The sequence below is a fragment of the Lepisosteus platostomus genome, chromosome 28, assembly GCF_059453375.1.
Source record: "Lepisosteus platostomus isolate fLepPlt1 chromosome 28, fLepPlt1.hap1, whole genome shotgun sequence".
NCBI classification, from domain to species: domain Eukaryota; kingdom Metazoa; phylum Chordata; class Actinopteri; order Semionotiformes; family Lepisosteidae; genus Lepisosteus; species Lepisosteus platostomus.
In genome coordinates, this window is record NC_142638.1 from 8,752,027 (window position 1) to 8,758,792 (window position 6,766).

The window sequence follows — 6,766 nt, forward strand, 5'->3', positions numbered from 1 at the left end:
TGAAAAGGTGTTGCAGGGATGAATGGTCATTTCTTCCAGTCTGCAAAGCAGAACAACACTTCATGTGGCCTGTTGACTTCCGAGAAGGTGTCGTGTTCTGCTCGTCTCCTGTATAGCTCCGCAGCCTGCCTGCTGCACACACACCGCTGCCTGAAATTGTCCGGACGCAGGCGCACTGGTGTGCTACAGCAAGTTCAGTGGGACCTTAGGAACTTATCAGTGGCTGCAGACAGGTGGAGGATGTTTTGAAGGGACATCTTCCAGCGAGCGAAGTTTATAGCAAGCACACTTCTGCTCCCATCCTTTCACAATATCTTATCTAAATACTGTACCTGCCCACTCCTCTCTCCTGCCTTAAACTATCACCTGTATCCAGTATATAGTGGAATACACTTATAGCAGTCAATCAGGGGTTCGTTCAATAGGGGTACATATTAGTCTTCTTACAGGGCAGCCGCCTGTAAGACAGATTATCCCAGCAATGGAAAAACCTTCTTTTTTTCTTTTTTTTTTTTGCAACACTGAAATAAAATCACTACTAATGTTGTGATAGTACTGGCTATGCTGCTTGGTTTGTCCAGCCATTATCAGAAAGCACCCCCGAGTCTGTCTTGTAAGTGTAGGGTGTAAAGTAGAACTACACCCTGGACACGAAGCCAGTCCGTCTCGGAGCACATGCACACTCACAACACTAAGGTACAATTTAGAAACACGCCACCAATCTATCCAGCCAGCACATCAGTGGAAAGAGAGGAAACTGGAAAACCCAAAGAGGTCTCATATGAACACAGTGATTTGAACAGCTCTTATATTTGTATTTGTATTTCGTAGTCATAAACAAATACAATTTACTTGAACAGAGACTTCTGAAATATTATGAAGAGATTAATGGAGTCATTTTCTAGACAGGATACATAATTAGATAGAAGGGGAGAGAGGGTGGGATGCTGTAGTTTAATGTTTAGGTAATGTGCTCACAATAAACTACAGCTCACGTAGTTGCAACTTAGATGGCAAAGCTGTGGTCTGTTTCATGATTCAGGCATTTGCTGCAGTTTTTGTTTATTCTCAGTTGGTCATTGCAGTGAATTTATTGTGCTCCAAACACGGCAATTTTGGGTGAAACCATTTTTTTTTTATTTGCTGAAAATAAAGTCACTAAAAACAGATAAACAGCCCTGGGTGTAACCTTCTCGGCTTCCGCCACACAGATCCATGTTTGTTCATCCTGCACGTTAGCACGGCTCCGTCACTGTAGTTTTGAAAAACACGGACTTGGAGTAAAACAAATATATAGTCTTGTGCATAAAACTTTCCCTTCATGTTTATTTTATCACCAGTTACTTGTTACAGAAAATATGCACTCCTAATGTTACAAAATAAAAGAAAGCAAAATTTAAACGTCTTTTAATAATGTGTATTAGTGTCCCAAAATATCTGGGCTGCTTCCCAGATGCTTACGCTGCTTTTATAAGGAAAGGGCAAGTTTTAATTTAGGGTGTTGTGATATCAATTGCATTGGAATAGATTTAAACTGATATAAAGAGAAATTAAACACAACTCCACCCTTTAGTGGGATTCTGATTTACAGGCAGTCAGTCATAATCTCACAGACGGTAGCTTTACACCAGTGTGTTTATTCCAGTTCCTATTTCATATCATAAGCGTTGGTCTGTGAAAGTGGTAGCAGTTATTGATTATAATGCATTTCACTTTCCCAAGTCACAAAGTCAATTTATTGTACATTTTTAAATGTGTGTTTTGATGTCACCTGGCATTGCTGTCAGTCTGTGAGGATAATGAACGAGGATGAGAACGTGATGTTTATAGTAAGCTATCATAGTTTGCTGATTAGTTGTGGAAGCAGATTCAGTCAGGAATATAATTTACTGCCTTGCTTGTCAGCCACAGTCTGACTGTGCACTCAGTCTCTCCCAGCACAATTCAACCTCATGAGTCAACTGACAAGGCCAGGAGGCATGGAGCATAAATATTGCAACAGGCAAATACAAAAGGTGTCCTGACATCAGATGGAGCTCCTTTTCATGTCCAGTTCTTGTGTTTATCAAGGCCAGAAGAGCTTCACATTAGCATGAAAGCAGTCAGTGCCAGGGTGAGCACAGGCACCTGGGGGAAACGAGACCAGCTGAAAGAACTGTGCATGCTGGAGAGGACAAAAGTTTTTATTCAGGCACCGTTTCTTTCCACTTCACCCTCTGTAGCTTTGACCCCCGAGCACCAGCGATTATGGAGGCCAGGGGCTGTACTCTGCAAGCGTGTCTGAAGTCAAGCTGGAGCTGGGGGCGAGGGAAGTCTGCAGCTTGTGCACAAGGGCCGGATGCACATACCTGAAGCAGTGGGGATGGACAGACAGATTGATGCACGCACACGCGCGTGCACAAACACATTCACAACGTGTGGGAGTAGAGACGCCAGCGAGTCTGGGCTCTGCGCAGGAGTATTGTTATTAACATTTTCCCCGGCGTGCATTAAGCCACAGAGAGGACACATCCCTGTGCTATGACTTGAGGGCTCTGCTTTGTTCTTCTCCGTAATGCAGACATAATTACAACCTTAAAGAGTGTCTACCTTTCCTTTCTTTCTCACATCTGTCCCCCACTCCACTCCACCCCACCCCTCACCTCATTCAGTCTGTCTAGCTGTATCCGTCCACTGGCATACTTTATATGAAATCATTTTGTTTTTTTGGATATCTTTAGTGCCATTTCTTCTTAGCCTCTATCTACCTACCCACTGTCACTTAATTATCTATGTCATTTAAAAGTTTTTTTTAAAGAGACATTCTCTCGATAAAGTAGCTGCTTCCAAAACCTTCAGCAACATATTGTATAGAAGCACACGTAAAAGTACTGTCAGGTTACTAATGATTAATGTTGACATTAATGTTTCAATAATGTAGCACAAGCTCTGCCATCACTAACAAGTTCACCTTTCTCATCTCGGGCAGCTTTGCCTTCAAGGAAGTGATGACTGGGCTTCTGTAAAAGCTTCTTATCATTCTTTCTTGTCCTTTTCCGGGTTCAGATCTAAATGTCGGCTCACAGAGATAAAAGCATTACCTGCCTGCCGCAAAAGGTACTTAATGAAGCAGGAGAGCAGAGATGGTGTTCACTGTCTATGAATGTCATTAGATCTGGCTTTTATCTCTATAGAGAAAAGCATTATTGATTGATTTATACTGATGCACCTTTAGAAAGATGCCTTAGCTACGTGTGCCTTCCTTACTATATATATATATTTCATTGTTGCTTGTTGGCTCCTTGCTGTGTCTCACCTGTCATTTTAAAATACTGTTTGCAGCAGATTGTTAACCTGCGAGCTGAGATGTCCAGCCAGGAAGAAAAGCACTGCAGTGTGTATCGAACTGTGACCCCTGCTGTTCTCCTTACTTCAGGCTGTTTTCATGCCTCTACTGTGTCAGTCATTACACCCCTGCTCTCAGACAGGTCAGATTTTTTTTGTGTGTGTGATTCAAAGTTGTTTTTTTTCCCTTCCCTTTGCCTGACATGGCCTGTCGAATGATTGTGCAGACCTGTGAATCGATTACATCCATCTTGCAAGCATTCGCTGGCCCAGATATCAGCCCCCCCCCCCAAACACACACACACCCACTGAAGAAGATGTCGGGCCACTGTGAGCAAGATTAACTTCAACAGGACATGGCTTTACTTCCAGAAGGTTTTGAAATATTTGTAAGCCTATCCCAATCCCTTTCTTCTGCCAAGAATGCTTTCAGCTGAGGTTGTACTGTGTGTAAGGGTGTGTGGAACTGAACTGTGCATGTTCCACCAGTTCCACCAGTTTTCATTTGGTCCGGGATCTTAGGGTTATTCTGGACAGAGAGTGAGAAGTCGCGGAGAGATTCTGCTCATGTGATGGGTGCTTTCGAACACTTTGGGTGCAGAGGGCTTATAAAACCAGCTATTAGTACAGGGGGACAATCTTCAGGGACTTGGGGTGTTTCGTTCTGAATTAGATGAGTGCCATTCTTATAACCAGTCAGAATTTGAATAGAAGAGAGAATGTGGTTTCCTTCTGGGTTGCGGTTGTGCTGTTTTGCTCTTCAGAGGATTTGCTGGGTCACAGTGCATGTACAGTATGCAGTCTTCTATGTGATCTAGACCTCAGGTTGGCTGTATTACATTCTTGATCTTGTGAGAGCTTCGCCTGACATTCATTGGTTTAAATAGCTCCAGTAGCCTTGATTTAAAAGTAAGGCACCCTGTCTTTTCAGACGACTTAAGGGCCTTCTCCAAAAGGACAGTATAAACAGAGACATTGTCCCATGATATTCTGACACCTTAAGAGTATTCCTTAACTGCAGCAATGAAAGCAGGCACATTCCCCCCCATGTTGTCTGTTAACATGGGAAGCAGCAGTACACTAAGATTGACTAAAGCAGGTGGATGCTGCACATTGGTGGTGGTGGAGGGGAGTCCCCATTACCTGTAAAGCGCTTTGAGTGGAGTGTCCAGAAAAGCGCTATATAAGTGTAAGCAATTATTATTATTATTATTATTATTATTATTATTATTATTATTATTATTATTATTATTATTATTATTATTAAATTCTACACAGCAGGTTCATCCAGTGTCAGTTCATCCCTAGCAGAATTAAATGTAACAGTGAAGCATTGTTTTTTAACTCTGACAGGGGGCTGGTTAATTAGCCAAAGTCAATTTTGCTGTATTTGACACCTTTTCTTGTGCTTTAATTATGCCTTTGTTGATCTAAGGACTTAGTATTGACATCATTCATACATATATATTAAAAGCAAAAAGTAAAGTCAGATCTAGCACAATGACTAAAAAAGTAGAAATTATCACGTCGATATTGTAATGTTTCTAAAACTATGCATATTCAGAAAACTCCAAGATGTCGTGAGCTTTCTGTTTGGTCATAGGCTTCACGGGTTTGTTTCTGGTGAGGAGATCCAAACAGTAGAGCAGGCAGCACGTCTGTTTTATTGAAGCGAGCACCACGAGGTCCCAGAAGGGCACGAGGGCTGGGCGATTCAGAGGGGGACACTAATGAAAGACACCAGTCCGGGTGGGAAGTGCCAAAGGAACAAGGGGCCAGATCTGGAATAAGGCGAGTCCAAGTGTTCAATTGTTACACATTGAATCTGAGACTTGAAGAATGTTGGCACTTGATAAAAGTTCAAACAACCAATAATTCACTACACATCACCACTCTCTGGCCTAATAACAGGCCTCATAGCAATAACCCAACAGCCCGGGATTTCTTTGCAGTATGAACATGCCAATACAGCCTGCTCCTTGGCACTCGGTGCAGTGCTACAATTATAGTCAAATCTTTCTCAATGGGATACATAAAATACCCCCACTGTCTTCGAATTAAAAGTACTAGATATGTTCTGACAGCTCTGTTATAGAGTATTGGCCTGAGCAGCAAGAAATAAATTCTCATATTTAATATGTGTTTTCCCTTTTCGTGTGTGTGTGTGTGTGTGTGTGTGTGTGTGTGTGTGTGTGGATGTGATTCGATGCCAGCCTTTCGTTTATATGCAAGAGAATAATATCTTTTAGACAGGAAAAACTATGAGAGAGACAGTCTGTGATGAAAAGGAGTTGTGTTTCTTTTTACCTAATCCTTTAACCAGTTAAGCAAATGGAGTAAAAAGTCCCCTTTCCAAGCATGGCCAGTGTCCAGCAGCCAGTTTTCACTAGAGCAGGGGAGTGCTGTCTCCTGCTCAGGGGCTCGAACCCACAATGCCCTGGTCCAGACCCCGGAATGAAATATTTGTCTTTTTACGTAGAATAGTGCTATATCAGTTTGTAAATAAATTGTAAGTATGTTTTTATTTGCACACTGGAGTGAACAGTCTTTGTTCTGCTGTGTCAAAAAAAAAAACAGGACTGATGACTGATAGATCTTTTTTATTTGTATGAAACGCTGTCAGGGCATGGAAGTCCATTGATATCTTATAGCAGAGTGCAAGAAGCAAACTGTCATTCTTTATTATTATTTTTTTTTTTTGCTGTTTCCGCTGTTGTTGTTGTTGTTGTTGTTGTTGTTGTTGTTGTTGTTGTTGAAAGCTGGCGTGTGTGTGTAGAGATACCGCCGCAGCTCCGAGGTCAGCTCTGTTAGAAAAGCCCTCTCACAGCAGCTGAGCTCAGCGTCGTGCTTGGAGCCCGACATCTGCTCAGAGCGCCGCCAGCTCGAACAGTTACTTGTTACTGCAGGATTACACACTGTACATCGAGTGGGAGAGGGGTGACCTGCAGGCATGAGAGAATGACATATTTTCTCTTACTATTAATACTCTAAACAGTCGTGCAAATTGCCGGTGAGTCTCCGTCTGGGACGGGGGGCTCGCCATCAGTTTCAAACCGCGCGAACACTGTTCGCAGCGCATTTCGTGCCTTAAAACGGCGGTTCGTTGGGCTCCAAATGAGACCTCATTGATGGACACGATTATCCTCGTGCACATTCTCAATAAAACCAGCTGGTTTGAAATAAATTGCGCTGGTATCATTCTAAGCCTCTCTTCGATTTGACAATGAAATTCGGAGTGTGTTTTAAAACCAGTGTTTTTACATGTGTTAAGTCTACTCGGATACTCAGGGCCGCGGGTGATGCATTGATATGGAAATTATTATGAGTAGTAAAATTAAGATTATAGAGAATCAGCCATTAATAAAATTCAGACTTAAAGGCAGCGCCGCCTGCTTTTTGCAGCATTTTGCTCATTGATACCGCGTTTGCGTTTTTAATCCTA